This window comes from Balaenoptera physalus (assembly GCF_965194825.1).
Source record: "Balaenoptera physalus genome assembly, chromosome: X".
Classification (NCBI taxonomy): domain Eukaryota; kingdom Metazoa; phylum Chordata; class Mammalia; order Artiodactyla; family Balaenopteridae; genus Balaenoptera; species Balaenoptera physalus.
In genome coordinates this window covers 123,460,047-123,485,295 of record NC_138903.1, presented here as the reverse complement: position 1 = coordinate 123,485,295, position 25,249 = coordinate 123,460,047, and the positions used below count along the sequence as shown (strand labels likewise).

General features: G+C 37.4%; 1 long non-coding RNA gene across 1 annotated transcript in view; it reads left to right on the top strand.

Annotated features, from left to right (window-relative positions):
• Positions 1–3,999: 3,999 nt before the first annotated feature.
• LOC309652043 overlaps positions 4,000–25,249 on the top strand; it is a 605,073-nt gene continuing 583,823 nt past the window's right edge. The window contains exon 1 of the long non-coding RNA XR_014258536.1: positions 4,000–18,285. This is a non-coding gene — a long non-coding RNA (uncharacterized lncRNA). The remainder of the gene's footprint in view (positions 18,286–25,249) is intronic.

Sequence of the window (25,249 nt, the reverse complement as noted above, 5' to 3'; positions counted from 1 at the left end):
ATGTAAAGCCGCTATCATAATGGCTGCATATATGTATCAATACAAGTTAGTTGCTGCTGCGTTTAAAGGTCATAGTGTTATTATTAGCATTCGCATTATTATAAGTACCATTAATTGTGACCTAATTATTGCCCTGGAAATTTGACAGCAGTTATTTCATTAAATGTGCCTAACTATACTGAGAGTTAGACATTCTTAACCCACGGTAGAGAAAGCAACTTTTATTAGTGGTTGATGTGTATTCCACCTGGGGTTGGACTGTAAAGCTTACATTGATCCCAATGCCAGGTCTCCTCTTGAGGAAGGAAAGGGAAAGGTCCCACATTATTCAGCTGTGCTGTCAGCCGTCAGGCCTTGGAAGAGTGTCAAGGTTAGAAAAACTCTGACTTGGTACCCAGATCAAGGCTATTTATGAGGCCTGACAGATAATTCAGGGTTTTTCCCTGATGGAAGGAAGCAAAGGATGCAAGGAGCTGTAGTAAGTGTGTTCATTGTGCTGCTTTCTGAACCGGGTCCTTTTGTCATGTAGAATAAATATGCATAAAGTAATCATTCATCCCCTGGGTTTTCTGCTCTTTGCTCTTTCCCATCTTCCATGTCTGCCCCCAAGTGGCTGCCATCAAGGTCCCACAGGGGCCAATTATATCCAGCTCTGAGTGATGGAAACTCCACCTACCTGAGGGTGGCTCCCGGCACAGAGCACACCTGCAGGTCCACAGCCCAGTAAGCACTCCCAGGATTGAGGTTCCCAGGGGCTCCTGAGCTCCATAGGAATAATATGGGTGTCAAAGGATGAAGTCAGAGGCAGATGGCAAGGAAACATGTAGCCAGCTCTGCAATTTCCTCCTCTCCTAGAGCCATGCCAACCTCCATACTCGTGCCAGAGTTACCATTTTCAAATCCTGATCTGGTTATCTGAGTTCCTGCTTGTGAATATTGTGTGGCTTCCTATTCCTTGCAAGGTAAAGTAAAATCTCACCCGGTGGTACCTTCCCATCTGCATTTCCCATGATGTTCTTTATCCACCATGTAGTATACCATCTAGTCCCAGCAAATTAAAAATCATCCCCATGACATGATTTCAGATTTCTGTGCCTTGCACATGCTACTCCCAATGCACGGAGTGTGTCTGATCATTTCCTCCATTTTCTTTTAGGTAAGCTCACCTGTCATCTCTCCTGAAGAGTCCTCCCCAGCCTTTTTGTTGCTCATCCCTTGTGAACAACAGAGTGGCACTTAGTATTTAATTTTTAAATGATTGTACTTTACTTGTCCTTCTTTTCAATTACACTATAAGCTTCTTATTTATTTAAAATATACTTTTTGTACTTTGCTCTGATTTGAAAAGTAATACAGGATCATTATTGAAATGAAAAATATAGAAAAGAACACAGCATGAAATATTTACCAGCAACTCCACTCCTCAGAGATAATCAGTGTTAATATTTGGATATGTTTATGCTTACACATGCATAGACACACACAGCAAATCAAACAGCTCATGTGCAAAGAGCCTGGTGGAAAGAGAATGGGTGGCACATTTGAGGGACTGAAAGAAGTTCAAAAGGCTACAGCGTGCAGAGCAAGAAGAAGAGCAGGATGTGATGATACTGTAGAGCAAGAGCTTTCAAAAGATTCTCACCATGACCTACAGCAGCTATGGAAAACAGTATGGAGGTTCCTCAAAAAAATTAAAAATAGAACCACCATACCATCCAGCGATCCCCATCTGAATATACAACCAAAATAATTGAAATCAGAATCTCAAAGAGATGTCTTCACTCCTGTGTTCACTGCATGGACAATTTACAATAGCCAAGATATGGGGGGGGGGGGGCGGAAATCTAAGTGTTCATTGACAGATGAATGGATAAAGAAAAAGTGTTATATACATACAATAGAATATTAGTCAGCCTTAAAAAAAAGGAAATCTTGCCGTATGCAACAACATGGATGAACCTGGAGGACATTATGCTAAGTGAAATAAACCAGTCAAAGAAAGACAAATGCTGCATTATACCACTTACATGAGCTATCTAAAATCGTCAAACTCATAGAAGCAGAGAACTGAAATGGGGAGTTCTTCAACAGGTATAAAGTTTCAATTATGCAAGATGAATAAGTTCTAGAGACCTGCTGTACAACACAGTGCCTACAGTTAAGAATACTGTACTGTACAGTGAAAAATTTAGGAGGGTAGATCTCAAGGAAAGTGTTCTTACCACAGGAAAATGGGAGGAAGGAGGAAACTTGTGGAGGTCATGGATAAGTTTATTACCTTAATTGTGGTGATGGCTTCACAGGTGTGTATATATTTTGAAAACCATTGAACCGTATACATTAAATATATGCAGTTTTTTGTATATCAGTTATAACTCAATAAGGCTGTTAAAAAAAGAAAAAAATGCATTTTCTACTGTGACCCAGGGGTACACATATATAACTGAAGCAAAGTGTTCATGAAATATCCTTACCATGTGAGATGAACTCTAATATTTTCTATTGTGTTCTATCCCTCTCATTCATTTAAAAGAAGATGCTGGTCATGACCGACTAAATTGATTTCCTGACCCTCCTAATGAGTTACAGCCATAGTTTGAAAAACTCTGCTGTGGAAATAGGCAAGGGCCATATTGAGGAGGTATTTGTATGCCATACTAATGAGCTTGAACTTCATCCTGAGGGTGAATGGGAGAATTAAAGGGTTGTGATCATGTAAATGTCATGATCAGACAGACAGTGGGAAGAACACCTGTCTGCTCTGAGGTAATGAATTAGAGAAGAGTAAGGACTGATGCTGGGAAGCAGGTAGGTGGCAGTAAAAGACTCAAGATTTGTACTAGGATGATAGTAGAGACCGAAGTGAAGTGAATTAAGAAATTTTAGAAGATCACATCTTACTAGATGTGTGTGTATGTATAGTCAATCACACACAGGCAATCAAAAGTTCAAGAAAATCATGACAGTCACAGAGAGGGAGGAGTCAAGATTTATTTTCAGGTTTCTTGATTCAGTAACAGAGGATGGTGATAAGATTCACTGATAGATGGAACCGTAGAGGAAGAATGGGTTTCTGTTTTTGTTTGGGGGTGGGGGTGATATTGAATTCAGTTGAATGTGAGGTAACTGTGAGATATTCAAATGGTGACAATTCATAAGCAGTTGATTATTGGGGTCTGGAGCTGAAAGGAGATGACTCCGTTAGAGGACATTAAACATGGAAAATGGGTTCAGCTCCATGTAACAGAAATGCAAAATAACAGTGGTTCAAGCAAGAGAGAAAGTCATTTCCCTTTCCCAGTGAAGGGTGGAGTTGGCAGTCTAAGGTTGATGTGGGGGTCTCATGGTTATTTGGAATCCCGAGAGCTTTCAAATTTCTCCTCCACCAACCCTTTCGTAAGGACCTCAGTTTTATGCTTGACATGGTGTTCATTCACCCAATCATCTTCTAAGCATCAGGACAAAGGAAATGGTTAAAAAGGGACCATGTCCTTTCCCTTTTTAAAGACATGTCTGGGGCAACACACCCATCACTATTGTTTATAGCTTATTGGCCACATCTCTGTAAGGAAGCTAGAAATGTAATCCTTAATCTGCATGGCCATGTGCCCAGCTAAATGCTGAGGTTCTATTATTGAGGAAGAAAGGGATAATAGATATTGTAGGGCTACTAACAGTCTTGGGCAGGTGGTAATTGAGGTAAAAAATGTAGATGAATTACTGTGATTATACCATACGAGAAGACAAGAGGGCCTAGGGCAAATCTAAGAACACATGGCCACTGACAGGAACAAGGGTAGAGGAAAAGATAGTCTTTTCAACAAATGGTGCTCTAACAACTGGACATCCACATGAAAAGCTTCAACCTAGACACAGACTTTACACACTTCACAATGATTAACTCAAAATGGATCACACACCTAAGTGTTAAATGCAAAACTATAAAGCTCCTAGAAGATAACACCGAAAAAATATAGATGATCTTGGGTTTGGCGATGCTATTTTAGATACAACACCAAATACACAGTTCATAAAAGAAATAACTGATAACCCAGACTTTATAAAATTATAATCTTCTGCTCAGCAAAAGACACTGCCAAGAGAAAGAGAAGATAAGCCACAGCCTAGGAGAAAATATTTGTGAAAGACATATTTGATAAAGGACTGTTATTGAAAATATACAAATTACTCTTTTTTATTTTTTTGGCATCGCTGCATGGCTTACAGGATCTTAATTCCCTGACCAGGGGTGGAACCCGGACCCACGGCAGTGAAAGTGCCAATTTCTAACCACTGGACTGTCAGAGAATTCCCTGAAAATACACAAATAACTCTTAAAATTCAACAGTAAGAAAAAAAAACCCACAAATTTTAAAAAATGGGCAGAAGACCTGAACAGACATCTCATAAAAGAAGATACACTGATGGCAAAAAGCATATGAAAAGATGATTAACAGTAAGTCATTAGGGAATTGCAAATTAAAAAAATACAGATACCTAAACACCCTTATTAGAATGGAAAAGTCCGAAACTCTTCCAATACTAAATGCTGGTGAGAATATGGAACAAGGGAGAATCTTTTTCACTGTTGGTGGGAATACAAACTGGTAGTCATGTTGGAAGATGTTTTGGCAATTTTTCTTACAGGTTTATTGAGATATAATTGATATATAACATTGTGTAAGTTTAATATATATACTGTGGTGACGACATAAATTTATACTGTGGAATGATTACCACAATAAGGTCTATCACCTCACTCAGCTTGTTTTTGTTTTTGTTTTTGTTTTTGCAATGGTGAGAACATTTAAGATCTACTCTCTTTGCAGCTTTCAAGTATACAATATAGTATTGTTAACTATAGTTACCATGCTATACATTAGATCCCCAGAACTTATTCATGTTGTAACTGGAAGTTTGTACCCTTTGACCAATATCTCACCATTTCCCTCCCCACCCCTAGCTCCTGATAACCACCAATCAATTTTCTATTTCTGAGTTTGGCTTTATTAGGTTCCACGTATATGTGAATCCAACAATATTTTCTTTCTCTGTCTTACCTATTTCACTTAGCATAAAGCCCTCAAGTTTCATGCATGTTATCACATATAGCAAGTATATTCCATTATATATATTTCCTTTATTCACTCATTCATCAGTGACTACCATTTAGGTTGTTTTCATATCTTATCTATTGTGAATAATGCTGCAATGAACATGGGGGTATATATATCTCTTTGACATAATAATTTTATTTTCTTCTCATATATTTCAAGATTTGGGATTGCTGAATCATATTTAGTTCAATTTTTAATTTTTGAGGTACTTCCATGTAGTACTTTGAGGTACTTCCATATTCCATAGTGGCTAACCCAATTTACATTCCATTAACAGTACAAAAGGGTTACCTTTTCTCCTCATTCTTGCAACACTTGTGAATGCTTATCATTTTGATAATAGCTATTAGAATAGGTATAAGATTATATTGCACTGTGGTTTTGATTTGCATTTCCCTGATCATTAGTGAAGTTGAGCATTTTTTCTGTACCTCTTGGCCATTGGTATATCTTCTGTGGAAAAATGTCTATTCAGATCCTTTGCCCATTTTTTAATCAGATTATGATTATGATTATTATTCGCTATTGAGTTGTATGAGTTCCCTATATGTTTGGATATTAACCCCTTATCCAATATATGATTTGCAAATATTTTACTCCATTCCATAGGCTGCCTTTTCATTTGGTTGTTTCTTTTACTTTACAGAACCTTTTAATTTCTTGTAGTCCTGCTTGTTTACTTTTACTTTTGTTGCTTGTGATTTGGCATCATATCTAAAAAATAATTTCCAAGAACATTGTCAAGGAGTTGTCCCCATATTTCCTTTCAGTTTTACAGTTTCAGGTCTTACATTTAAGTTTGTAACACATTCGAGTTAATTTTTGTAAGTGATGTAAAATAGGGGTCCAACTTTATTCTTCTGAATGTGACTACCCAATTTTCCTAATACAATTTATTAACAGGCTATCCTTTCCCAGTTGAGTATTCTTGATTCCCTTGTCAAATATTAGTTGGCCATATATGCAAGGGTTTATTTCTTGGTCCTCTATTCTGTCCCATTGGTCTATATGTCTGTTTTTATGACAATACCATACAGTTTTGATTACTGTAGCTTTGTAATATGGTTTGAAATTAGGACATGTGAGACCTCCAGCTTAGTTCTCCTTTCTCAAGATTACTTTGGCTATTTCAATGTCTTTTGTGGTTTCATACAAATTTTAGGATTTTTTTTTCCATTTCTGTGAAAAATACCTTTGGAATTTTGATAAGGATTGCATCAGATATATAGATCACTTTGGGTAGTATAGGAATTTTAAAATATTAATTATTTCAACCCATGAACACAAGATATCATTCCATTTATCAGTGTTTAATTTCTTTCATCACTGTCTTATATTTTTCAGTGTACAGATCATTCACTTCATTGGTTAAATTTAATCCTAAGTATTTTATCGTTTTTGATTCTATTGTAAATGGACTTGTCATTAATGTATAGAAACACAACTGATTTTTGTAAGTTGATTTGTATCCCACAACTCTACTAAATTCATTTATTAGTTCTAACAGTTTTTTGGTGGCGTCTTTATAGAGTTTTCTATATATAAGATCATATAATGTGCAAACAGAGAGAGTTTTACTTATTCCTTTCCAATTCAGATGCCTTTTATTTCTTTTTGTTGACTAATTATTCTGACTAGGACTTTCAGTATTTGGTTGAAGAGGAATGATGAGAGTGGGAAGCCTTGTCTTGTTTCTGATCTTACAGGAAAAGATTTAACCTTTTCCCTTTGAGTATGATGTTAACTGTTGGCTGGTCATATATGGCCTTTATTGTGTTGCAGTATATTCCTTCTATACATAATTTGTTCAGAGTCTTTATCATGAAAGGATATTGAATTTTGTCAAATGCTTTTTCTGCAACTATTGAGATGATCATATGATTTTTATCTTTCATTCTACTAGTGCAGTGTATCATTTATTGATTTGTGTATGTTGAACCAACCTTGCATTCTGGGATAAATCGGGAGTTCCCTGGTGGCCTAGTGGTTAGGATTCTGGGCTTTCACTGCTGTGGCTCAGGTTCAATCCCTGGTTGGGAAACTGAGATCCCACAAGCTGTGCAGCGTGGCCAAAAAAAAAAAAAAAAAAAATTCTGTGATAAATCCCACTGGATTATGGTGTATGATCAATTTAATATGTGGTTGAATTTGTTTTGCAAATATTTTGTTGAGAGTTTTTGCATCTATACTCAGAGATAATTGGCTTATAATCTTCTTTTCTTGTAATGTCCTTATCTGGCGTTGGTATCAGGGTAATAATAGCCTCCTAAAATGAATTTGGGAGTGTTCTTTCCTCTTCAGCTTCTTGGAAGAGTTTCAGAATGATTAACATTTAATCTTCTTTAAATGTTTGGTAGAATTAACCAGTGAAGCCATTTGGACCTGGGTTTTTCTTGTTGGTGGGTTTTTGATTACTGATTCAATCTTCTTACTCATTATTGGTCTGCTTAGGTCTTCTGTTTCTTTATGATTTGGTCTTGGTGGGTTGTTTATTTATAAGAATTTAAGAATTTCCTCTAGGTTTTCCTATTTCTTGCTATATAAATGATCATAGTAGTCTTTGCAATTGTATGAGACCTCAGACTGTGCTCCACTATCAGGCTGTGCTGCACACTGTGCCCCAAAGTTGGGTGGGAACACAGGCTTGGCTCTATGATCTGGCAGGCCTCTGGCTGTGCTCTGTTGTTGGGCAAGGTCACTGGCCAGGCTACCTGAATGGGTATGCCTACCAGCTGTACTCTGTACTTGGATGGGGTTAGAGGCTGTGATCTGCAGTCAGAAAGAGTCACTGTCTGGGACGCCTAGTCAGGTGGGGCCACAGGCTATGCTACACAATTGGTCAGGGTTGCTGGCTGGGATGTCTACCTGGGAGAGGCTGTGCTCAGCAATCAGGCAAGGCTACAGGCTGGGCTCTGCAGCCAGAGGGTACCATATGCAGTACGAGGCTGCCCGTGATCACTGTTCAGTCTCCCTGATCAGGTGGGGCCAGATGTTATGCTCCACACTTGGGTGGGGCTGCTGGATTGGCTCCCTGCCCAAGCCGGGTCATAGGCTTAGCTCTAAGGCAGTCCCAGTGTGACTGATTTGTCACCATGGTTGGACAGGGTTGAAGGCCTTACTTAGCAGTTGGGTGGGGCTGGCTTGGCTCTCTGCCTGGACATGCTATAGGATGGGCTCCATGGCTGCCTGGGGTCTCTGATCCAGCTTCCTGGTTGGGCAGCCTAGAATCTTTGCTCATCAGTTGGACAGGGCTGCTGACTTGCTTCCTTGACCAGATGGGCTCCACAGCTACCTGTGTTTTCTGGTCAGGCTTCCTATGGGGTAGGATGGGAGGCTGTGCTTAAAAGTTGGGTGGGACTCCTGACTTGCTTCCCTGCCTGGGCAAGAGTTAGGGTGAGCTCCAAAGCTGGCTGGGCTCTCCGGCCAGCCTTCCTTGTCAGGCAAGGATGGAGGTTATGCTTAGCAGCTGGGGACAGCTATCAACTTGCTTCCCTGTCTGGGTGGGGCCATAGAATGGGTTCCATGGTCAATTCAACCTATTAGCTGGGGACCCAAATCAAGCAGAACTGCCAGCTAAGCTCCCTGCCAAGACAGGGCCACAGGATCAGCTATGCAAATGGGAAGAGCTGCTGGCTGGTATCTCTGCTCAGACACTGCCACCAGCAAGAATGCAGTTCTCCAAGATCAGTGTGCTGGTTGCTGTGAGCCTCAACCCCCATCCCTGTTTCTAGGTTTTCCCCAGTAGTCTAGCCCCACTGATTCTCTCAGCGATCCCCATGAGGTGAGACCAGAGTGGGTTTCTTGTGAAGTGTCTCATAACACTGAGGGAGATGGATGTCTGTGTGTTGGGCTCTCTTCTTCCCACTGGACAAACGATGGGTGTGGTGCTATAATGGCCTTGGAAAGGGGCAACGCGGTCAAAGTGAGACCACTCCTTTCGCCCTCTAATGTGTTTTTTCTTGATATTTGTAGTGTAAGGGGGTGCTTCTGCTTCACCCCCAGGTTCTGGGATTTTTATAGAGACCTCCTGTATATGGTTAGTTGCTAGTTGGTTTTTCTATGAGGGGGAGTGCAGTTTGGAGCCAGCTATTTTACCATCTTGATGATGTCATGCCCAATTTGGCAGTTTCTTACAAAACTAAGCATACTTTTACCATATGTCTCTGCTATCATGTTTCTAGGAATTTACTCAAAGGAATTGAAAACTTATGTTCACATGTACACAGATGTTTGTAGCAGCTTTATCCATAATTGCCAAAACTTGGAAGCAAGCAAGGTGTCCTTCAGTACGTGAATGAATAAGTAAGCTTTGGTACATCCAGGCAATGGAATATTATTCAGCACTGAAAAGAAACGAGCTATCAAGCTATGAAAAGACATGGAGCAACCTTAAACGCATATTACTAAGTGAGAGTAGCCAATCTGAAAAGCCTACATGCTGTATGATTCTAATTATATGACATTCCAGAAATGGCAAAACAATGGAAACAGAAAAGATGAATAGGCAGAACACAGAGGATTTTTAGGGCAGTGAAACTACTCTGCATTATTCTGTAAAGGTGGATACATTTAATTATACATTTGTTCAAACCCATAGAATGTACAGCACCGAAAGTGAACCTTAATGGAACGTACGGACTTTGGGCAATAATGATGTGTCAGTGTAGGTTCATTATAACAAACATACCACTCTGGTGCAGAATGTTGATAGTGAGGGAGGCTCCCTTGGGTGGGGGAGGCAAAGGGTGTATGGGGACTCTGCACTTTCTACTCAATTTTGCTGTGAACTGCTTTGAAAAATAAAGTGTATTTAATTTTTTTTTTTAAGATGGAGCAGTATGTGTAAAAAGTGTTTAGCAGAGAGGTAGAGTCCTGGCATCAACTGGAAAGAGAAACCAAGGAAGAGAGTATATTCAAGAGTGGGAAGAGGAAACTGGGGCCATTTCTTGACCTATCAGAAACATCATTTTACAAAGATGGGTCCATGGGAAAAGAGTATACCTGTGCCCTGAAGGTCTGTGACGATACAAAGTCCACAATACTAAAACCTGAGAATTGTGTAACACTGGTTTCCAGATGTGTTAGGTAGCCCACTCAAATCTTCCATCTGCATTTAGAAACCACAGCTACACAAACACTACAGACATAGCATTATCTAAAAGGATACTTTACATGCATTATCTCATTAAGTTCTGACAACAATCCTGTGGCGAGGAAAGCAAGGTAGGTTTCTAGCCACATTTTACTGTGATGCCAAGACAAAGCAGAGAGGAAAAAATATCTACCCAGGATTTTAGCCAAAGCAAACCCCAGATGACTCTGACAGATAAAATAAACTAAACTGATGAAACTAGGACACAATCAATTGAGGGATGTTTCCTCTCATGAAAATTCCAGTGTATAAAGCTAGGTCGAAGGTGGCTTCTAGAAAAGAGAAGATTGAATATCTGCTGCTGAATCATAAGTGGGAAATGCCCAGCCTTGTGGGCAAAGCTAGTCCCACCTAAATTACTGAAGCAGATGGCATAAGCCATACAAGGGTCCCATGCTTTAGCATGGGTTCCCCAGAAGACAAAACCTCAGGCAAAACTATTGTGCTACTGCATGTCATTTAACTGTAGTCCCAGGGGTAGCAGGGAAGTGGAAAATGGAAAGCAAGGTAGGAAAAGAGAAAAATCAAATACAAGTGGGCATTACCAAGCCAGCCACTGCTTGGTATAACAAGTTCTGTTTACTTGATTCTGTGAGAATATCTTCTAAGGCAATACATCAACCAATGTATCTCAGGACAATCTGGCTGGTGGGGAGAAGAAAAGAGAATTTATGTGCCAGAATTCTGTCTTTCATTGTTCAAAATGTGCACCGGTACCAAGTAGATCTAAGTTTCTCACATCTCAGTATTTCTTGGGCAGGAGGTGAGAGGCAGGTAGTGCTAACATTAAATGTGCCATCAGGTTGTGCCTACATTGATGCTGGTGACTGTGGTAGCACTTGGGAAAAACCAACCAATTTGGTCACTGTGACTAGGACAAATCAAGTGACCAAGATCATCAAATATGAGGGAGCTAAGAGTATCTGAGCACATAAAAGGTGTCTGATATACAACAGTGATGGAAGGCTCTAAGAACATCCATGCCTGGGCTCCATATATAATTTGACGATTTCGAGTTATAATACACAGACTTAAACAATGGACGAATGAGAGGGTATGGTCTCATCATCTAATGAAATACCTCATCATCATAACCACTACATCTATACCAAAGGCAGCAAGAACAACCAGAATCACCACCCATAATATTCTTGCATAAATAATATTTTACATTGCACTTCATGAGCATAATCTAAAATAATTTATATGATTATCTATATTAGTTTTCAATTGCTGCGTAACAAATTAATACTAACTTAATGGCTTAAAACAATATCCATTTATTATCTCACAGTTCTGTAAGTCACAAGTCCAGGAGGGCTCGACTGGGTCCTCTGCTTCAGATTTCATACTTAATGTGTCAGCCAGGAGAGACTCTTATCTGGAGATTCTAGGGAAGAATACACTTCCAAGCTCATTAATATTGTTGGAAGAATCCATTTTCTTGCAACTGTAAGACTGAGGCCCCCCATTTCTTTGCTGGATGTTGGCTAGAGGTTGCTCTCAGCATCTAGAGGCGACCTGAAATTCTTTGTTATGTGCCCTCACACATTTTGAATTTCCCTCACTTAAAGTTAGCTGTTCAGTGTTTGATTGAATAACTGAAAGAAAATGTATGTATAGCAAGATGAGGGAAAAATTGGAGGCCAATGTAGAATTCCGCCTACCCCATAATCTACAGCAGTTTCTAGCCAGCCGTGAAATGCAATTTGCCTTTTTACTTCTATATAATACAATGAAATAAGTACAAAATTGGATCTTCTGCCCTTGATATGTGCCATCATTTCTAAGGAAGTCAGGCTCCTCACCACATGTATCCTTAGAAGGGTACAACGTAGACCAATGATGACTCAAAACCATTGGCTGTAGCTTCTATTGTAGCCTTGCACAGTATGGCTTTCTAGACAATTCGTCTTTCCCACGTGAATTTTCTGTAAATTTTCCAGGTGCTAATTAGTGAGTTTCAGATCTCTTAGATGCATATGACTTGAAATAAATTGTCATTGTTCATAGGTTTAGCTTAAAGATGGCATTCAACTAATCTTCTCCCTTCCCTCTTCAACTTTAGCTGTCAGCTAGAGTCTCACTGAGGTAGGGGGAGAACTGACTCAAGAGTAAAGCAAGTCTTTATTTAGATTAGTGCTCACGAGCAAAGCCAGACTAATTAAGGTCACAAGTTTTCATGGCTAGAAGAGACTTTGGATGCCATCTCCTCTCCAGCAGTTGACCTTGAAAGAGACCTTCATTTATCTACTGCCCAAATGTTAAAATATACCACTTCCTTCCATATTTCTTTAGTGAGTTAAGGCTTGGACCAGATATTATCATAATTGGGCTATATCAGTGTTTAACATTATTGGTGGTTTGGAATTAATCACTACAATTTTTCCCCAGATATCAAACTTGACTACTTAACCTAACTGTGGTCTGCTTCTGATCTAATTAAAATATAAAATAATTCCAAGGACACATAGTCACTAAATCAAAAGCATAAATGTACTGAAAAATATTTTAGTTGTAATAATAGTTTGCAAGAACATTATTTTAATTTAATGAATATAAAGAACATCATTTTCTCAAAAAATCCTGGAGCGTTATGGTAAAAAATCTTTTGTAACAAGATGCAAGAGTTAGAAACAAATTGTTGTTGGGATGAGTAGGCTACAAAGAAGTATTTCACAGAAACTACCATATATTCTGACATTTAGAAAAATGGAATTTATAATAAGGTTTACATTTTGTCTCTCAGGCTATCTTGTGAATTATATCATTTCAGCTGATAGCTGTGGAACACTGTGGATTGGCAGTGACTGAGATGATTTTCAGACATGTTTGGGCACATTAACAAAGATGAATGAATTAATAATGTTCCGAAAACATACATGCTATCTCTACAAATTTTCTCTCTGTAGTAGTTTGTGATATCTTTCAAAATTTGAATGACAAGATATATAATAGTGCAATCTCCAAGTAATCTCTCAAGTTAGAGAAGATAGCTGACTTGTTTCAAAGGGTATAAAGAGAAAATGAACACATATTAACCGTCTACTGGATATTGATCATTTTGCTCTTGTACCTTGAGGATGTCATTAGCATGGTTTTCCTTAAAAAAGAAACAGTTCCATTAGACTGCAAAAGTTAAAAAGAAATCTACATATGACCACTTGAAGCTTAAAACCTAGCAAATCAACTGCACAAATAAAGCATTTAAGTGTAAATAAGCACTTTAATGTTAATGTATATATTAGGCAGCCGTGTTCATAAATCATGTTTGTTGTTTTGTTGCATGGTAATTATATTTGAATTTACAATACCATTTCATTGATCCTGGAATTTGATCCTCAAGATAATATTGTGAGGTAGGCTTAGCAAGTGTCAGGAATCCTGTTTCATAGATGCAGAAACTGAGGTGGAGAAGTTCAGCAAAATACCAAATGTTCTAGGCATGTAATATGGAAGAACAAATCTGAATCCATATCAGATCTGTTCCTTTTCCTGTGCTTAGTCATGCTGGCTCTGCACCTTTTGTAAATGAATGTTGCCTATAACCTGAAACATACAGGATAGCCTATTCTCAGGGTTCTGACCTTTAAGAGTCCATTCATATAGAGATAAAAAGTTGAAGAACAGAGAATAACATTTGCCTTGTTGGTTTACAAGAGCATGGTGACCTGACCTATGTGGACAGGTACAAGAACAAAGGAATCTGACACCAAGAAGTTTGCAACAACTTACCACACCCCTCCCTCACCTTGTCTTTAAAAATGCTTTGCTGAAACCCTTTGAGGAGTTTGGGGTTTTTTGGGGCACGAGCCACCTCTCTTTTTTTTTTTTTTTTTAACATCTTTATTGGAGTATAATTGCTTTACAATGGTGTGTTAGTTTCTGCTGTATAACAAAGTGAATCAGCTATATGTATACATATATCCCCATATCCCCTCCCTCTTGCATCTCCCTCCCACCCTCCCTATCCCACCCCTCTAGGTGGTCACAAAGCACTGAGCCGATCTCCCTGTGAGAGGCAGCTGCTTCCCACTAGCTATTTATTTTACATTTGGTAGTGTATATATGTCAATGCTACTCTCCCACTTCATCCCAGTTTACTCTTCCCCCTCCCGGTGTCCTCAAGTCCATGCTCTACATCTGCGTCTTTATTCCTGTCTTGCCCCTACATTCATCAGAACAATTTTTCTTTTTTTTAGCTTCCATATATATGTGTTAGCATCCGGTATTTGCTTTTCTTTCTGACTTACTTCACTCTGTATGACAGACTCTAGGTCCATCCACCTCACTACAAATAACTCAATTTCGTTTCTTTTTATGGCTGAGGAATATTCCATTCTATATATGTGCCACATCTTCTTTATCCATTCATCTGTCCATGGACACTTAGGTTGCTTCCATGTCCTGGCTATTGTAAATAGTGCTGCAATGAACATTGTGGTACATGACCCTTTTTGAATTATGGTTTTCTCCGGGTATATGCCCAGTAGTGGGACTGCTGGGTCATATGGTAGTTCTATTTTTAGTTTTTTCAGGAACCTCCATACTGTTCTCCATAGTGGCTGTATCAATATACGTTCCCACCAACAGTGCAAGAAGGTTCCCTTTTCTCCACACCCTCTCCAGCATTTATTGTTTATAGATTTTTTGATGGTGGCCATTCTGACCGGTGTGACCACCTGTCTTCTTGAATGGCCCTGCAATAAACCGTTCTCTACTCCAAACTCCGACGTTTCAGTTTGTTTGGCCTCACTGTGCATTGGGCACACAAACTTGTGTTTGGTAACAGGCATAAGACTCAATGATACAACTCAATCCTCTGCTTTCTGATTTCTAAGGCAGTTCTCTATTTACTATATTAGTTAACCATAATTCAAAGTGAGATACCATTGTAAAGCAATTATACTCCAATAAAGATGTTTTAAAAAAAAACTGGATTGTAAGCTCTGTGAGAGCAGGAACAATGCCATGTTAAGCCTTGCATATTTAGCATCTACTAGATTACTTACAAGATAGCAAGTGCTCAATAAATGTTTATTAATGAAAAAAAAAAAAGAAACAAAGTGAGAACACTTAAACCAGGTGGAAGACAGAGCAAATCTCTGACTTTTGTAGGAGTTTAGCACAGGTAACTGCATTTGATTTTTGGAGGGGTCAAAGGCCTGGGGTTTGACCCAAATTGTTAATCTGATGTTGCTTTCCTCTAAAGTATGGGATTTCAGGATGACTTTGACACATACAAAAAGTACTGTCTATTCATATATTCCGCAAATAGCAGAAAGGCATGCTGGAGCTAGAAAGATTTACAGTAAAATGTATTAAAGATCTGGCAAATAGTAGCTTTCATCAAAGATTAAAGGAATGGGATTCTTAAGCAAAGCAGGTAATAGAAGGGAAGATTTCATAACAGTCCTCCCATATATTCTGAATTATTATCAAGAAGAAAAAAATATTTTTCTCCCCTATTACATCAAAGATAAAATGAGAAGAGGTAAGAGAGACCTAAAAGAATGATGAACTTTCTGAATGAAACAGACTTGTCATGAAAGATTCCTTCACTATTTTTAACAATAAATTGAAAATTATTTAAAAATTTTCTACCTATCTTCTAGGGAATTCCATTATGAAATTCCTCAAGGTAATGAATCTGATTAAATCCAGTCATGCATAGACAGAATCCAAGAAAAATTGCTGACTGGGAATATGAGCATTATAGAAATAATCAAGATGTTCTCTGATGGAATTGCTCTAAATTGAGCCAACTCCACATGGCTGACTCGATTAAGCCCTGATAAGTTGATCACCAAGTAATCAGTCAAAGTGGTAAACAAGATTCAGAATAAGAGGGTAAAATAAAGAAATCAGTTATGCTCTGGTCATTGTAGTCATGCCATAAGACCTGGATACTGTGGCAGTAAGACATAATGAGTATCTGAATAAAAATAGAATTATTGTTGCAGAGAAGCATGTGTACTTTTAAACATTTAGTTTTTAAAATTTTCAAACCCATGACAATGTTATAAGACTTATACAATGAGTATTCATATTCCCATCATTTAAATTCAATGATTGTTGTCAGTTTGCTGTATCTACATTATATGTGTGTATATTACATGTATACATATATACACTATGTATCTTACTGATGCATCAAAATTAACTACAGATTTATTTATGATGCTTAAGCCCTAATTATTTCAGCACACAAATTCTAAAAGTAAGGACATTCTCCTACATCACAAAATATCATGACATTTCTTAAAAAAAAAAATTAACACTACTTCCTTAATATCATTTAATTCCTATTCTATATTCTGATCTGTTCAATTGTTCTCCAAACATCGTCTCTTTTCCTTTTAACTTTTAAATTTTGAAATAACTTTAAACACAGAATAGTTGCAAAATCGTACAGAGTTCCCATATACCCTTCACCCAGTTTCTCCTAATGAGAACAGTTTGTACACTTATGGAAACCAGAAAATTGACATTGGGATGGTACTCTACTGACCAGATTAGAATTTAACCAGCAATGAAGAAACTTAAGATAATCATGTCAACAACATTGTGATATAGGCATTGTCATCATTTCACAGATAAAAGAAGTAAAAAAACAAAAGCTTACATTTCTATCCCAAGGTCATAGAGGCAGTGAATGGCGACCCGTATAAAACTGTTGGGCTCTAAAGTTCACATACTTTTCACTACATGATGCTGCTTTTCCACTAATGTCTACTCTATACGTAATGGGGTCAAATAGTTGAAAGAGAAAAAATTATAAATTAAATCGTTTATCATTTATAGCTCATGAATTAGAACTAGAAGTTCCAGATGTTTTCAAATATCACTGATAAAATTCTTTACGACTTAAGCATATAAAGAGCTTATATTATAAAACCTACATTTTATAAAAATTAGTAAAACTTGGTCTGCTCCTTCTGTCTTTTCTGTTCAGGCAAAATTCCTTTCGGTTTGTATAGTTATATAAGTGACAGTAATTAACTCTGCTTAAAACACTCTCACTTTTGTAAAATTACGTATTTTTTAAAATCAGGCACAGCGATCATGACACCTAAAGCTTTTGAAGTGAGGAAACTGGGACCCAGAAGAATTACATAATTGTATAAAGGTTGCATAGTAAGTTGTAAATATAGGACTACAACACATATTTTCTGATTCCAGTAAAATGTGCTATAAGGTACTTGGCAAATAGCAAACAGCCAATAAATGTTTTTTAATGAATTAAACCTCAGTTGTTTGAAGATAAAAAATATATTGCAATAAACCCTAGGCATTCATAAGGGATATATATTTTTGAATCACAAAACTTATAAATTCCAATATAACATGATATTCATCACAAAATACAGTAGTATATAAATGAAAACAATACGTGATCACTTCAGACCACAAAAGATTTAATATTTACAAGACTAAAGTCAGTTTTTGCACTGAACTGAACATGTGATGTAATGGTTTCACAAACATTTTTCTTTATTCTGTATAGAGTGTATGATGAACACAATGTGACAGATCTCAATGACTAAAAAAAATTGACATTTTACTCCTTAATTTAAAAACTTCTATGTTCAGGTTAAGAACCACAATTATGTGAAATCTCTTTGCCTAACCTCCCCTTTATTCTCTAGTGCTGACATTTGGCTTTCTCTTCAGAACTCTTTTATTCCTCCTCCACATAAAGGAGAAAAATTCACTGTTTAAAATCACAGCTACTTTTAAAAGAGATTAGATCTTGTTAAAGTAACGTCTCTAAATTAAGGATGGTCCTTTTGTTCAGCTAAGAACATTGATAGGTTTTTATATATGAACGTAGGCCAAGAACTGAGTTTGGTTTTAGAATTAAAACAATTGCCCAGCCTTGTGAGGAAGAGAATTAAGAGATGAGAGATACAGAGTGGGATCAATAAATTGGTGAGAGGTCAGAGTGCCACATGAGGTAGTGTGGTCTGTGAGGAATACTCAATGGTTGAATGTCCAATAATAGTAACTTCTAATGTGAACTATCAAGTTGTTTTTTGTTTGATCAAACAATGTAACATTGTATTGATTACATGCCAACAATCATTAATCGTTCTATACAAAACAGTCCTGTGTTAGGGGTTGCTTTGAAAGGGGTGCGCTAAGAGAATAGCTTAAAACTTATGTTTGAGACAATTCCAGTTTGGAGATAAAGGCTGAAAGATTCAGAGAAGAGAATAAGAAATAGGTAGAAGCAGGGAATCACAGTCAAAGTACTATGAAATTAGAACCAGCTACAGGAATTTGTGGAAAAATTTGATGGGGCATTGATCTTACCAAAAGTATGGCAGCCACTTGGTTTATACAAATAAATGGTATGTTTTACTTTAGATTACTTGATGAGAATGATTAATCACATGGATAATGAGAAGAGAATAGTAACACTACTTGGGAATATATATGTTAATTGGCCACTAAGCTTGCTCATTAAGAGATTGGCTCTTGGGTATATTTCCCACAGTAAATATGAAACCGAAGATTAACAAAGTTCTAATACATAGTCAAAATCATAAATATGGAATCCACAGATATCAAGGGTCTGTGATATACATTTTTCATTTTTCTTTATTAATAGACTATTTATAGAGCAGTTTTAGGTTCACAGCAATTGAGCAGAAGGTACAGATATTTCCCATATACCTCCTGTCCCACCACATGCATAGCCTTCAGCATTATCAGCAACCCCCACCAGAGTGGTACATTTGTTAGAATTAATGAACATATATTGATACTTTATTATCAACTCAATGGTCACAGTTTACATAAGATTCAATTTTGGTGTTTTACATTCTATAGGTTTGAACAAATGTATAATGGCATGTATCCACCTTTATAGTATCATATAAAGTAGTTTTGCAATAATTAGTATAATTTCTTCCTTAAATGTTTGGTAGAATTCATCAGTAATCCCATCTGGGCCTGATGCTTTCTATTTAATTATTGATTTAATTTACTTACTAGATATAGATCCACACAGATTGCCTATTTCTCCTGTTGTGAGTTTTAGCAAAGGAATCTTTCAAGAAATTTGCCCATTTCATCTAGGTTATCAAATTTGCTGGTAGTGTTGTTCATAATATTCCTGTATTGTTCTTTTAATGTCCATGGGATCTTTAGTATTGTCCTGTCTTTCTTTCTCATATTAGTAATTTGTGTCCTCTCTTTTTTTTCTTAGTGTAGCTAGAGGCTTACTGATTTTATTGATGTTTTAAAAGAATCATTCTTTGGTTTTGCTGTCAATTTCTATTGATTTCCCCTTTTTCATTTTCAATCATTTCTGCTCTAATTTTTATTATTTCTTTTCTTCTACTTAGTTTGGATTTTTTTCTTCCAGTTTTATTGAGATATAATTTATATACAGCACTGTGTATAAGTTTAAGGTGTAGAGTGTAATGATTTGACTTACATACATCATGAAATGATTACCACAATAGGTTTAGTGAACATCTGTCATCTCAAATAGATACAAGAAATAGAAAATAACATTTTTCCTTGTGATGAGAACTCTTGGGAGCAAAGAAAGGTTTACTGCCATTGCCATGCAAGGAGAACAGGCAGCTGGCTCATGTTCAAAGACCTGACCTCCCCGATGGCTTTTGGAGGAAGAGGTTTTATAGGCAAAATTTGGGGGAAGGTCTGCAGGGTGTGTGACCTTCCTCTGATTGGTTGGTGGGGAGATAACAAAGTGGAGTTCCAGGAATCTCATTCATCAGCCTTCTGGTTCTAACCAGTCTAGAGTCCACATGCTTGTGTTCAGCCTGAAGGTACCATCCTCCACCTGGGTGCAGGGTCTTAGTTCCTGTAGAAGAACTCAGATATACATTGTTATATACATATCCCTTGAGGAGGAACCAGGACCCTGCTTTATCACTGCACTATTATTTCTTGACTGTTCCTCCTTTGTTTCTGCATTCCCTCCCTTCTCTGATTAGCAAATGTTTGAATCTGCCCTTTGGAACTCAGGGAAGGTCTAGAAGGCTGAAGCCTTTTTCCTACAAAGAGGAAACAGGGACACGAAAAGGCTTTTGTTACCTGGGAGGGCCCCACGGGGTCCTGCTTCGTTTCACGTGGTTTCTGAGGAGAAATAGGATGTAATTCTTATCTTTGTTTCTCTGTAGACAAGGTTTCCCACCTCACCCTCTCTAACTACATTCAGGATTTTTTTTCCTTAATTTTCTGTAGTTTGGAAATGATATGCTTAGGTCTTGGGGTTTTTTTTTTAGAATTTATCCTGCTTGGTATTCTCTGAGCTTCCTCAATCTGTGGTTTAGTGGCAGACATTAATTTGGGGGAAATTCTCAGTCATCATTGTTTCAAATATTTCTTCTGTTCCATTCTTTCTTCTTCTGGTATTTCCATTACATATATGTTACATCTTTTGTAGTTGTCCTATGCTTCTTGGATATTTTGTTTTGTTTTGTTTTGTTTTCAGTCTTTGTTCTCTTTGCTTTTCAGTTTTTGAAGTTTCTATTGAGATATCCACAAGCTCAAAGATTTTTTTTCCCCTCAATCATGTTCAGTCTACTAATAAGCTAATCACATGCATCCTTCATTTCTATTACAGTGTTTATGATTTCTAGCATTTCTCTTTGGTTCTTTCTCAGAATTTCCATCTCTCTGCTTCATTGCCCATCTGTTTTTGTATGCTGTCAACTTTATCCATTAGAGCCCTTAGATAATAATCATAGTTTCAAGTTCCTTGTCTGACAATTCTAACATCTCTGCCATATCTGAGTGGGGTTCTAACGCTTGCTGTCTCTCTTCGAACTGTTTTTTGCCTTTTAATGCTTCTTGTAATTTTTCTTGGTAGCTGGATATGACATACCCAGCACTTATTTCCTCAGAGTTTTCTGCCGTGGTAAATTGTGATTCTCTGTTTTCACTTGCCAGTCTCTCCAATTTGGGGGGAAGCAGGTGGTCCTATGATCTCATTTCTCTTATGGACGTGATAAGAATTGTTGACTTTTCAGTTTCTTCAGCTTTTTACTTTATAGGACAGAGTGGCAAATTCCAAATTTCTTACATGCTGGACCAGAACCTGAATGCCCCATATAATTTTCATTTTGATGTCTCATGACCAATAACATCTGATTAGTTTTGTAAGATATTAAATCAATCAGTATTTATTGTATACCTATATATTTATAACTGTGCTATAACTTCTTTAAAACAAGCTTGGACATCTTTTCTCTTACAAACTTACTATCTAGTTGATATTAGACATGCTACATACAGAAAATATTAACTTTACACTCTCAATAGGTTAGGCCATTTGTTGGATGGATCTACAGAACCTCATAGTACTTTCAGCCATTGCATTTGTATATTTTTTGTGTCCTATTTGAGTACTGCCTATTTACTCCACTCACCTGTAAGGGTCTGTGTCTCTCTGTCCAAGATTATATAGGGGTTGTATCTGTCTTGTTCTTGTCTGTATCCCCAGTGCCAGCACAGTAGTCAGCACTTAATAAGAGCTGGGTAAAGTCTTGGTGAATGAGTAAATAAATTAGAAAGTTTTATGAACAATAGTGCTACATGCTGATATAAAAAAGTGTTAAATTATCAGTGGCAGGTAGAAAAACAGAACAAAATATAATGTGTTAATTTAAAGTTTAGCTAGTAGGTACTAAAGGAATTTGAAAAGGAAATAATTAATAAAGAGGATTGTGTAAAGGTTTCTCTTTCTTGTTTTTTTGTTTGTTTGTTTTCTTAGAAAACACCAAATAAATTTGAGGACAAAAGGGAAGAGGTCAAGGGGTGTGGAAATTGATTTTGCATAAGAAAGTGCATTTTTCTATTTTTAATTCCAAACAGATAATAGCTGGTTAGCATTATCAAGCATCAACTAACAATCTATGCTAGAAATAAAAATATAGGTGTTGTCTAAGTTTAAACATAGATCATATAAAACAGTTCAGAGAACATGGAAATTGAGTAATCACTATACTTACAATAAAATATTTTTTCATACATTCAAAAAACGTTAAATCCTCCCTTAACAAACTTTTCTTAAAAATCATACATCTTTTACCATTAGTCATCAGACCTATTTTATATATTTTTAAGTCAATCTTATCATTGTTCTCTGGACCCACTCTAACATCCTATCTCCTGTGCAAAGGTCAGGACTCAAACTAGTCTAATATTCTCATACTCTTCAAACTAAGACAGGACATTCTTTCTCACTTACTGTATTTGCCTCTTGCTATACTCGGTGTCACACTGACTTTTGATTCAGAGTAGAAATGTTGCTTGCAGGCATTCAGTTCAACCTTGAAATCTCTTTCTACCTCAGTTGTAGGCCATTTTGTACATACCTTAACCAAATTTTATCTTGTTTGGATGAATTTTTTCCGATTTATCATGATTACTTAAAATTGCATTTATATCTTATAGAATGATGGAAACTCCAAATAACTTAATTTCCTCTGAAATTCTGCTGGGTATAATTTCAAATTCTTTATAGTAAGGGTCAATAAGTGTTGAATGCTACCAAGGCCATTCTTCAGGGGTTATTATACTGCATAATCACCAAAATTGACCCCAACACCTGCAATAACATATTCCCTGTATTTATTCAAAGTAAAATAATCATTATCATAATTTTATTTTTTATTAGAAAGTTATGTGAAATGTAATTGAGAGCCCTACCAAAATCAATACGGACCACATCTTTCCAGGTGATAATATGAACCTGATCAGTTTGTTATTACATGGGACTAATTTTTTCCTTTGGCATATATAGGCTCTAAATTTGCCTCTTACTAATGCTCTGGGAAGCCATGGTCTCCTAAAAATAACAGCTTGTGGTTTGCCTAGGATATCTGCCAGTTCCTTAAGTAGCCAAGAGTGACAGTCACCAATGTTTTCTGATACAGATTATCCAACTTCTGATGTAACTTTTTTATGCAGATGCAGCATGAGACAGACGCATAGCTCTCTTCTATATTTATTTGAGTAATATTTGATCTTTGCTGACCTAATTAATATCATTAAGAACAGTTGTTCTCATTTTATAAAATATATTGCAGACTACAAGTGAAATTCAAATAAATGGCATCTTTCTGCTGCATCTTTCGATTAAATAATCAGCTTTAACCGGAAGCCTTTCTAGGTCAATGTTATTGGGCAAATTTAATTAGCTGATTTTGGCTAAAACTGCCCCAAACTGTATTTAGAAAAAGCAGGCCTATGGACTCCAAGCTGCAGATATAAAGAAGTGCCTGAAGATCTCATTTTTAAAAACGGTAGTTAAAGATGCCAAACTGGGCAAAAAACACAAAGAAACAAACAGAAAGCATGTGTCTGCCTCACCTCAATATAGAGCCTTGTTTTCTTTTTGTTTCAAAAGGATACCTCAATGATTTTTCTACCTCTGAATATACTCATCCACTGTCACCATGAGTAAGATTCCCACAAGGTCTCATAAAAGTTATTTTCACTGTTATATCCTTACTTCAAAGGGCAAAAAATGTCACTTCACAATAACCTTCTTGCCATGAAATACTTCCAGCGAGAGCATTCTAAAGGGATAATCCATAATCAAAAGAACACAGAGGCATTTTCTATTCTAGTCTATTCAGGAAGTTGGAAAAAGCAAAATAAAGTGCTATATGTTTATCTGTAGATTGAGTCTATGACATTTTTTCTGGGGAAATAAAGGGGGAGAATTGGACTGTAATGTTAGCAACAACTTTTGCAAGGTTTCCTTTCATAGTCTATTCTATGTTTGTCTCTGATATGGATGAGTAGGAACGTGACCTAACACATCCCTTTAAATTGTAGTTTAAATTATGTGTGTGACACTCTGGAGCATTTTTATATCAGAAGAGATTTGTGATTATATGTACTATTACTTGGTCCTATAATCATAATAATTTATGTGTTATGAAAAGAATGCGTACTTTTCCTTTCTCCAGCAAAGGAAATGTCAGTGCATAAAAAAATAGATGTCAGGCCCTGTTGCCTTTTCGGCTTCTGAATCCTTTTTCTCCCCATAAAGGAGGCAGACCACATTGTCACGCTGGTCTTCATTGGTTGCAAGTTCATGTCACTGTACTCTCAAAGCTCCTCAAATCTGCTCAAGTACCTAAGTTCCCAATTGGAATTATTCTTTTCTTCTAGCCTTTCGGGATGAGCCTTAGCTGGACTTTCAGGACAAAGACCCTGACAGCTGCCCCGGACCAGACATGGCTCTAAAACCAGAACCCTGCAGAGGAGGCAACAGACTCCAGTCCCAGGAGGCATAAAAAAGCCACCCAAGTCCTAAGGACTAAAATTGGCATCTCTGTCCTTTGAGCAGCCTGAGTGTACTGTGGCTGCTTAAAACATTTGTTGTCAATTCTGGGTACACATTGAAGTCTTCCTGAGGCATGGAACCTACCCTTTTGTAACTAAATTGGAATCTCTGGAGGGTGTTCCCAAGGCAGCTGTGCTTTTAAAGTGGTCTCTGATTTTAACGTGCAGCTAGAGCTGAGAACCACTGACCTAGAAGAACAAACACTGCCTGGTCCTTGGTCTTGTTTCAGATTCCCACGGATACGAATGCATGCACTAAATATTTACTAAGAGTTTATTGGGTTGCAGGTACTGTTTTAGATAAGGGGATACAACCATGAGCAACATAAACTTTACTATCCTCATGGAGCTTGAATTCTAGTAGGGGTCTTTTGCTCTGTTTCAGGTCTGATGGAGGGCAGTAAAACCAGAGTCAGTTATCCCAGAGCTCCCTGAGCTATCCAGGAGAAAATGAGAGTCCCCTCCATGCTCCCCCAATCATCAGCTACTTCTTCTGAACCCTGACATGAGCTAGAGCCCCAAAGGATGAAACTCCTTCCCACTCACTCTTCTCCAAGAGCTCTAGAGTTCAAGAACTGATACTCAGAGTCGGAGTCAACTGGTGTAATGATTGACCCTCTCTTGGTGATGCCAGTCATAACTT